Source organism: Amphiura filiformis, chromosome 12, assembly GCF_039555335.1.
Source record: "Amphiura filiformis chromosome 12, Afil_fr2py, whole genome shotgun sequence".
Taxonomy (NCBI): domain Eukaryota; kingdom Metazoa; phylum Echinodermata; class Ophiuroidea; order Amphilepidida; family Amphiuridae; genus Amphiura; species Amphiura filiformis.
In genome coordinates this window covers 39,350,354-39,361,525 of record NC_092639.1, presented here as the reverse complement: position 1 = coordinate 39,361,525, position 11,172 = coordinate 39,350,354, and the positions used below count along the sequence as shown (strand labels likewise).

The 11,172-nt window shown below is 37.9% G+C and overlaps 1 protein-coding gene across 1 annotated transcript in view; it reads left to right on the top strand.

The window, feature by feature from the left end:
• LOC140166173 (hippocalcin-like protein 1) overlaps positions 1-11,172 on the top strand; it is a 290,306-nt gene that overhangs the window by 16,096 nt on the left and 263,038 nt on the right. The gene's annotated exons all lie outside the window — the stretch shown is intronic.

Sequence of the window (11,172 nt, the reverse complement as noted above, 5' to 3'; positions counted from 1 at the left end):
ACTAATTATATCATAAATCATCATGTTATATAAGATGATAGAAGCACAATGTCAGCTAAAACAATACCCTTATTCTCCACCCTTACCAAAATGAACAGCTAATTAAGCCTTCACTAGGCTGTTACTCAGCAGAACAGCCAGTAGCTTAGCTGCTACATGTTTGGAACTGCTATAATTTAGCCTTCACATTTTTGAACAGCTATAATTATAGCCTTCACATTTTTGAACAGCTAGTTTAGCTATAGCGGTTCAATTTTTGAACTTGGCTTACAGCTGTTAGCCTGTTATCCTTACTAGCCTTCACTTCCTCAGTGGTTGACCCAAGGGTTAAATAGGTGCATGATGGGACTATTCTAACTGCCATTTTGAACTGGTGTAGATGAATGCAGACGGAATCTTAATATAATACTTAATATGTTTCCAGCTTTATTAATAGGCCTTGTTTTTCACTTTTTACATTTGGGATGCATGTTATGTGGACAATATCATATGTAATGCATGTTATATTTATCTATGTGTGCAATAATATAATGTTGCATCATGGATAATGTAAGTATAGTTAACCTTAAATATGAATATTATGTATACTTTGTTATAAAGGTTAATAAGGCTAAATTACCTGTTCAGTGAAGGCTTTCAAACAGCTAATGGTAAGGGTAAGCACAATCAAACAACAAGTGGGTGCAAATCCGAGTACAAAAGTACGGTACCAAGTTTACTTGAATTTTAAAGAAATTTGTTCAAACGTGTGACTTGTATATAAATGTGCATTTCACATTCACGTACAAAATTGTGTGCCAGTTCTAAATATACATAGGCACTGCATATGGTCGATGGTACCAATTTGGAACAAACTCCCTGCTTCAAAACAAAGATTCTCAGCTTGTTTCAAGTGATCAATCTGAGCTGTACATGTACATGGGTTCAGTTGTTCCAGCAGCTGTGTCACTCAGCTAGTCCTGTACCAATTGATGTCATTGATGAGTTTTGTGGTTTTTATCATCGTCATTGGCAGGGACAGGCGATTTGCGTGGAAAAAAAATAGCAAATTGCGCGGAATTGCGCGTAACTTTTTTTTCAGTGCAAATCACTGCCCATAGGAAAGAAAATAGCCATTGTGCGGGAAAAAAGTTCCGCGCAAATCGCTTGTCCCTGGTCATTGGTGGTGCCAGTCGTGGGAGTGATTTTGTCTGTTCTGCACTGGATGCTGGATATCATGATGAATTGACTATACCCAGAATTCATGTAGAATGTAGAAGGACTGGGAGTGAGTTTGATTTTGTTGTAAACCTTTGACGAGAGCGCAAATGAAATGTGCATGTACTTACATTTTTTTTACAATGTGTACATAGTATGTACATACATGTATTGTCATATAATATCTTGCAGTAAACCTTTGACAAGTGCGTACTATCATGATGTTGCAAAGTCAGAGCTATAAACATCGCGTATGGCGCAAAGTTCATTCATAAATTTCCACTCAGCAACAGCAGATTGCCTCAGCAGCCAAACAAAGACAAGTGCGTTTCAACGCAGTAAATACGCGATCATCACAATGTACACTTAAAATTCACTCTCGTCAAAGGTTTACTGCAAAATATTATAGACGAATCCAACGTGCCAAGTACATGTGGCCAAGTGAATAAGGCGCCCGACTCATAATACATAGGTTGTGAGTTCGAGCCCCGCTCGTGGGAGCACGTGTGGCCGAGTGGATAAGGCGCCCGACTCATAATACATAGGTTGTGAGTTCGAGCCCGCCCTGCCTAACGTGTTGTGTCCTTGGGCAACGACTTTATCCTCATTGCCTACTGGGGGATGTGGTTGGGTTGGATTGGAAGTTTGTATAGTTTTTTGTTTCTATGTTGCAATAATGGCTCCGATTAAGCTGCTGCCTGCAAATTGCATTGTGTCTGTTTAGGTGTATTTAATGTACAATTCTAGCAATTTGACCTGCGGGTCACCATTAGAGTTTGAATTAAAACCTTCCTTTTTTTTTTTTTACTTGGGGGATGTGGTTGGGTTGGATTGGATGTTTGTATAGTTGTTTGTTTCAATGTTGCAATATTGGCGCTGACTAAGCTGCTGCCTGCAAATTGCATTGTGTCTGTTTAGGTGTGTTTAATGTACAATTCTAGCAATTTGACCTGCGGGTCACGATTAGAGTTTGAGATAAAAAAACCTTCCTTTTTTCTTTAAGTAATGGTCAGGATTAAGTCGGCCATAGCTGGGGGCCATCCGTGCTATTCTAGCTTGGTTCATTTGGATTGCGATCCAAGATGCCCGGCCGCCACTTCCACTATCGCATCAGAGGGTGTAGCACTTGTGCCGTGTCACAGGAGCGATAAACGCTGCACGCCTGTGGTACTGGTGTCGCGTAAAATGGATGGAAGAAAGGCCCCCCAGCTATGGCCACCAGTGAGGTGTAGTCGGATTCGTGTGTCAACCTTCAAATTTATTTCGTGATTCTAGCATATCTCCTTTTATGACATTTTCCAGTAGATATGCACGAAAAAAGCTTATTCCCAAAATTTCAGTTGATTCCGATTTTCTGTTTTCAAGTTAATGCATGATTTATGTGTATTACACTGCTCCATAGACAAATTATGTTGTAATTTCGTTTGCGTGAACTTAGTCTGGTACATGTACATGTACCGTATCATTACATACATCGAATGTATGGAGCCGGTATATAAACCATTGTGAAAAGCCGTAACTCACACATACGATGGGTGTACCGTATCATGCCGTACTATACCTAGGTAACCCAGGCAAACCTTAGTTAACACATTTGCTAGTCAGCCAAATTCGCCGACAATCAATGTCAATGCATTTTTACATAGAAATTTAAAACAAGTGCCCGAAGAAAGAAACCTACATAAATATGTTTTCTATACTTCACTTGACCCAAATATGTGATTTTTATGGTGATAAGTCACCCGCACATGGAATTTTAGAGGATTTGGATAGCAGTTCCATTAAAAAAAAGCTGCTATCATAATGAGACTTAAGATCTAGAAACACCCCCGAAATGCCATTTTGGGGAATTTTGCTAGCTGAAACTTTTTGATGAAAGTCAATCTTTGACAAGATGTAACTTTGCTACGGAAAGTGCTATGAAAAAAATGGTTTTCAGTTTTGGCTTTGTTTACTCAAGGGCTTTAATTTGATATATGAAATGATGCAGTTTGATGGCAAATTTGAATTCACCTAGCTAGGATACCTACTATACCAGAACGAAATTCAAATTTCACGATATCTTATTATCTTTGCTAAACGAATTAATCTGAAATAATTTTTTTGTACATATAGCTAGAGGTTACTTTCCAGTGATATTAAAATCTCAATTTTTTTGAGAAAAGTGGGGGGGGGGTGAGCTGAGCCTGGATCGCGAAATGCCCTTTTAAGTTTAAGCTTACCTCGAACAGCTTATCAAGTAGCCACGGAGACTCAAGCCTTTGGTATTCTTATTGGAAAATAGTTTGTAAATTTGTGGCACTTTGAGAAATACACATGGTACCACGCAAAACCAGTTTAATACGCCTAAAAGAAATGGTCCCATGTTTACAAATCAAATGTTTACAAATCGCCGGCAAATCAGGATGATCAGCTGATTGCCAATGCCCTAGACTAATTCCAATCAGCCGTCTACACTTCGCATACTGTGTATGCTTCGTAGCCGGTTGACGACTGAGGGCAGCAGTCTACCAATGCCCACCGGAAATGAAGCAATTTGCTAGTGTTTCTATAGTGTGTTTTTTTTCATGGGGGAAGTAAAATTTTGTTTTTAAGCAAAATTTTAAAATATCGTTGTATTGGTATAAATCGTATTTGATTTCACTAAACTTGGAATGCCGCACAATAAAATATAGACGAAATTTTACGCAAATCAAGGAATATTATGATGGAAGAAATTTAGTATTCCATTTTAGAAACACATTAAAGCGACACTCAAAGGGTTTTTTATTCCATTTGAGCTCACTTGAACAGCACTAACTTTCATTTAGGGGGCTCAATGCATGAAAAAAAGGGGGGGCCGGGGGGGCTTGTTCAATACAATTTTAGCCTTTTTGGGTTTTTTGAGGGGTTTTTTTAGCCTGATTTTTTATTTTTTATTTTTATTTTTTGCAACGTTGAGCCTACAAAATGTCCCAACTTACACCTAAATGGAATCCAGTCAAATTTGCTGTGTTAGATCAACAGAGCAATTTGGACATCAAGTCATATGATGACTTTAAATCATCAATAGGCCTAAAACTTTTAAAATGGCAAAAAAACAAACAAACAAACAAAGACAACTAAAAAACAGTTGGGTTTCTTTCACTTTACCTTGTTATTTCAGTTTAAAATGGACGGGAACCTTTCCAGGTTGGTATTAGGCCTACTAGGCCTATATCATAGCATTTTTGATAACGAATAACAAAATTAAAATTTTGACAGAAATTGTACTAGCCTATATGACTTTAATTGGTGGATCTATAAGGGAGTGTTCATAAATACGTGGGGGTGGGTGGAAAAGTTGGAACCTCGGACATAAATATTTTTTGATCTCCCCTAAAAAAGGGTGGATTTTTTATCCCCCTTTTTAGGGTCTACAATTTCTTTGATCCCCCTCCTGCATGTCCTATAAAAGAAACCAAAAATATACGTCATCAACTAAAAATTACCTAGGCCTATTTACTCATTGGAGTCATAGTGTTACACCCAGATTGTAAAGTGCACCCATTTTGTTGATTTGAAGCTTGAGAGTAGGCCTATATATATATCATGTATATAGGCCTACAATTGAATACTTAACATTCATGCGTAGCGCCAAATGGAAATGTGCATGCCTTCTCATCATTTACCCCGAATTTGACCCTCTGATTTTGTTGACCCCCCGTAATGGCTGAATATTTTTTATCCCCTTTTAGGACCAAAAATTTGTTTGATCCCCCCACATTCTCCAAACCCCCACCAAAGTAACACTACCGTACCTAAATGTCCCCTAAACTTTACAGAGGAACATAGCAGTCACATTAACTAGCTATCTACTGAAGATACCTGTCGCATTAACTAGCTATCTACTGAAGATAGCTATCACATTAACCCGCTATCTACTGAAGATAGCTGTCATATTAACTTGCTATCTACTGAAGATAGCTGTCATAGTAACCTGCTATCTGCTGAAGATAGCTGTCACAATAAACCTGCTATCTACTGAAGATAGCTGTCGCATTAACTAGCTATCTACTGAAAATAGCTGTCATATTAACCTGCTATCTACTGAAGATAGCTGTCATATTAACTTGCTATCTACTGAAGATAGCTGTCACCTGCTATCTACTGAAGATAGCTGTCGCATTAACTAGCTATCTACTGAAGATAGCTGTCATATTAACCTGCTATCTACCAAAGATAGCTGTCATAGTAACCTGCTATCTACTGAAGATAGCTGTCATATTAACCTGCTATCTACGGAAGATAGCTGTCACATTAACCTGCTATCTACTGAAGATAGCTGCCATATTAATCTGCTATCTACTGAAGATAGCTGCCATATTAACATGCTATCTACTGGTGATAGCTGTCATATTAACCTGCTATCTACTGGTGATAGCTGTCGTATTAACCTGCTATCTACTGAAGATAGCTGTCACATTAACCTGCTATCTACTGAAGATAGCTGCCATATTAATCTGCTATCTACTGAAGGTAGCTGTCACATTAACTAGCTATCTACTGAAGATAGCTGTCATATTAACCTGCTATCTACGGAAGATAGCTGTCACATTAACCTGCTATCTACTGAAGATAGCTGCCATATTAATCTGCTATCTACTGAAGATAGCTGCCATATTAACATGCTATCTACTGAAGCTTGCTGTCATATTAACCTGCTATCTACCGGTGATAGCTGTCGTATTAACCTGCTATCTACTGAAGATAGCTGTCACATTAACCTGCTATCTACTGAAGGTAGCTGTCACATTAACTAGCTATCTACCAAAGATAGCTGTCATAGTAACCTACTATCTACTGAAGATAGCTGTCGTATTAACCTACTATCTACGGAAGATAGCTGTCACATTCACCTGCTATCTACTGAAGATAGCTGTCACATTAACCTGTTATCTACTGAAGATAGCTGTCATATCAACCTGCTATCTACTGAAGATAGCTGTCACATTAACCTGCTATCTATTGAAGATAGCTGTCAAATTAACCTGCTATCTACTGAAGATAGCTGTCACATTAACCTGCTATCTACTGAAGACAGCTGGCGCATAATTTAACCTGCTACCTACGGAAGATAGCAGCCACAGTAACCTGCTTCCTACTGAAGCTAGCTGTCATATTAATCTGCTATGTACTGAAGATAGTTGTCAAATTAACCTGCTATCTACTGAAGATAGCTGTCAAATTAACCTGCTATCTACTGAAGATAGCTGTCACATTAACCTGCTATCTACTGAAGATAGCTGTCATATTAACTTGCTATCTACCGAAGATAGCTGTCATAGTAACCTGCTATCTACTGAAGATAGCTGTCACAATAAACCTGCTATCTACTGAAGATAGCTGTCGCATTAACTAGCTATCTACTGAAAATAGCTGTCATATTAACCTGCTATCTACTGAAGATAGCTGTCATATTAACTTGCTATCTACTGAAGATAACTGTCACCTGCTATCTACTGAAGATAGCTGTCGCATTAACTAGCTATCTACTGAAGATAGCTGTCATATTAACCTGCTCTCTACCAAAGATAGCTGTCATAGTAACCTGCTATCTACTGAAGATAGCTGTCATATTAACCTGCTATATACGGAAGATAGCTGTCACATTAACCTGCTATCTACTGAAGATAGCTGCCATATTAATCTGCTATCTACTGAAGATAGCTGCCATATTAACATGCTATCTACTGAAGCTTGCTGTCATATTAACCTGCTATCTACTGAAGATAGCTGTCATATTAACCTGCTATCTACTGGTGATAGCTGTCGTATTAACCTGCTATCTACTGAAGATAGCTGTCATATTAACCTGCTATCTACTGGTGATAGCTGTCGTATTAACCTGCTATCTACTGAAGATAGCTGTCACATTAACCTGCTATCTACTGAAGATAGCTGCCATATTAATCTGCTATCTACTGAAGATAGCTGCCATATTAACATGCTATCTACTGAAGCTTGCTGTCATATTAACCTGCTATCTACTGGTGAAAGCTGTCGTATTAACCTGCTATCTACTGAAGATAGCTGTCACATTAACCTGCTATCTACTGAAGGTAGCTGTCACATTAACTAGCTATCTACCAAAGATAGCTGTCATAGTAACCTACTATCTACTGAAGATAGCTGTCGTATTAACCTGCTATCTACGGAAGATAGCTGTCACATTCACCTGCTATCTACTGAAGATAGCTGTCACATTAACCTGTTATCTACTGCAGATAGCTGTCATATCAACCTGCTATCTACTGAAGATAGCTGTCACATTAACCTGCTATCTATTGAAGATAGCTGTCAAATTAACCTGCTATCTACTGGAGATAGCTGTCACATTAACCTGCTATCTACTGAAGATAGCGGCCACATTAACCTGCTATCTACTGAAGATAGCTGTCATAGTAACCTGCTATCTACTGAAGACAGCTGGCGCATAATTTAACCTGCTACCTACGGAAGATAGCAGCCACAGTAACCTGCTTCCTACTGAAGCTAGCTGTCATATTAATCTGCTATGTACTGAAGATAGTTGTCAAATTAACCTGTTATCTACTGAAGATAGCTGTCAAATTAACCTGCTATCTACTGAAGATAGCTGTCACATTAACCTGCTATCTACTGAAGATAGCTGTCACATTAACCTGCTATCTACTGAAGATAGCTGTCATATTAACCTGCTATCTACTGAAGATAGCAGTCGCTGTCTACTATACTGAAGATAGCTCCCACATTAACCTGCTATATCCTGAAGATAGCTGCCACATTATCCTGCTATCTACTGAAGATAGCTGTCAAATTAACCTGTTATCTACTGAAGATTGCTGTCACATTAACCTGCTATCTACTGAAGATAGCTGTCAAATTAACCTGTTATCTACTGAAGATTGCTGTCACATTAACCTGCTATATCCTGAAGATAGCTGCCACATTATCCTGCTATCTACTGAAGATAGCTGTCAAATTAACCTGTTATCTACTGAAGATTGCTGTCACATTAACCTGCTATCTACTGAAGATAGCTGTCAAATTAACCTGTTATCTACTGAAGATTGCTGTCACATTAACCTGCTATATCCTGAAGATAGCTGCCACATTATCCTGCTATCTACTGAAGATAGCTGTCAAATTAACCTGTTATCTACTGAAGATTGCTGTCACATTAACCTGCTATCTACTGAAGATACCTGCCACATTAACATGCTATCTACTGAAAATAGCTGTCATATTAACCTGCTATCTACTGAAGATAGCTGTCATATCAACCTGATATCTACTGAAGATAGCTGTCATATTAACCTGCTATCTGCTGAAGATAGCTGTCACATTAACCTTCTATCTACTGAAGATAGCTGTCACATTAACCTTCTATCTACTGAAGATAGCTGTCACATTAACCTGCTATCTACTGAAGATAGCTGCCATATTAACATGCTATCTACTGAAGATAGCTGTCATATCAACCTGCTATCTACTGAAGATAGCTGCCATATTAACATGCTATCTACTGAAGCGTGCTGTCATATTAACCTGCTATCTACTGAAGATAGCTGTCACAATAAACCTGCTATCTACTGAAGATAGCGGCCACATTAACCTGCTATCTACTGAAGATAGCTGTCATAGTAACCTGCTATCTACTGAAGATAGCTGTCACAATAAACCTGCTATCTACTGAAGATAGCAGCCATATTAACCTGCTATCTACTGAAGATAGCTGTCATAGTAACCTGCTATCTACTGAAGACAGCTGGCGCATTAACCTGCTACCTACGGAAGATAGCAGCCACAGTAACCTGTTTCCTACTGAAGCTAGCTGTCATATTAATCTGCTATGTACTGAAGATAGTTGTCAAATTAACCTGCTATCTACTGAAGATAGCTGTCACATTAACCTGCTATCTACTGAAGATAGCTGTCACATTAACCTGCTATCTACTGAAGATAGCTGTCATATTAACCAGCTATCTACTGAAGATAGTAGCCACATTAAGCTGCTATCTACTAAAGATATCTGTCACATTAACCTGCTATCTACTAAAGATAGCTGTCATAGTAACCTACTATCTACTGAAGACAGCTGGCGCATTCGCATTAACCTGCTATCTACGGAAGATAGCTGTCACATTAACCTTCTATCTACTGAAGATAGCTGTCATATTAACCTGCCATCTACTGAAGATAGCTGTCACTTAACCTGCTATCTACTGAAGATAGATATCACAGTATTAACCTGCTATCTACTGAAGGAAGATAACTGTCACATGAACATTCCATCTACTGAAGTTTGGCTAACTGCTAAAGATATAGTTGTCACATTAACCTGCTATCTACTGAATACAGCTCCTACACTAAAATGCTATCGAATGAAGATAGCTGCCATATTAACCTGCTATCTACTGAAGATAGCTGCCATATTAACCTGCTATCTACTGAAGATAGCTGCCATATTAACCTGCTATCTACTGAAGATAGCTGCCATATTAACCTGCTATCTATTGAAGATAGCTGTCACATGGTTGTTTGATGTGATCATTTAATCTTCAATGCTAGATCTTTATAAAATACCTTTCATACAATACCAACAACTATTGTATCACACTATACACTATTCCTACCTAACTTAGACTTTCTTCATCCTTTTCTGCCTTTTTGTGGTAATTTTTGTTCTATAAATTGTATGTGTGCAAATTGAGGGCGCTATTTACATATATTTTAAATATAAGTTAGCCCAGTAATATGAATCCCTTATTTCAAGATAAAAACTAGTTTGAAGATTTTCTTGCTGTATGTTACTCATCTTTATGATGTTTTAATGTCATTATACAAGTGTCTACCCCTTCTAAAGATGCAAACAGGAGATAAATAGCGCCATCAGTGCATGGCTTACAAATGAATACAGTTCTACAGGCCATCAAAGAAGCGTGAACATGCTATCTGCTAAAGATATCTGCCACTTTAACCTGCTATCTACTGAAGATATAAATGTCACATTAAACTGCTATCTACTGAAGGTAACATCCCCCTACCCACACACCCTGACATATTAACATTACCCCTCATACCAAAATACTTAGTTTACAGTTTTAATCTCTAAGAAATCGGAGGAAACCAAATTTGCCAAATGGTTTAATAAAAGGTGTGAAAATGCCAAAATAAAACCCATTTATAGAATTTTAAAGATTTATATATATATTTCCTTTCACTTTTTCCTATCTTGAGTAGTTAACATTAATCTTCTAAATGATTAATAAATGTATGCTAATACCAAACAAGATATAGCTCTTACATTAACCTGCTATCTACTGATAGATAGCAGGTTAATATGACAGAATGTGGTACATGGTAGCTATCTTCAGTAGATAGCAGGTTAATGTGAGAGCTATATCTTTTTTGGTGTTTTCGTACATTTATTAACAATTTAGAAGCCTGCTATCTACTCAAGTTGGCAAAAGGCAAAAGTGAAAGAAAATAGAAAATACCAAAATAAACTTTCTTTGGTCCCGCAGCCCACCCCAACTAACCAAAAGGCCATTTTATCAGTTTATATTCAAGAAATGGGAGGAAACCGATTTATGTTTCTTATTTGTCTACTATCTTCAGTAGATAGCAAAGAGTTTCCCCAAAAAATTGACAAAAAGGTGTGAATTCAAGAAATGGGAAGAAACTGATTTTTGTGTTTTATTTGTCTGCCATCTTCAGTAGATAGCAAGGGGTTTTCCCCAATAGAATAAATGAATATTCTTCTGTCGACTTGCTGGAGTCTGGTTTATGAAACAACATATCTTTCAATAAAGTGGATCAGTGCATAAAAAGGACTGTTTCCTGGAGAAAGTGAGTGATTGGTGAAAGCAGCACCATTTTGGAAATTGTCATCTATGTGAGTGGGAAAGTGACTAAAGGCCCCTCTTTACAGCCCTTCAAATTCAGAGTCTGCATAGGTTATGAGTATGACAG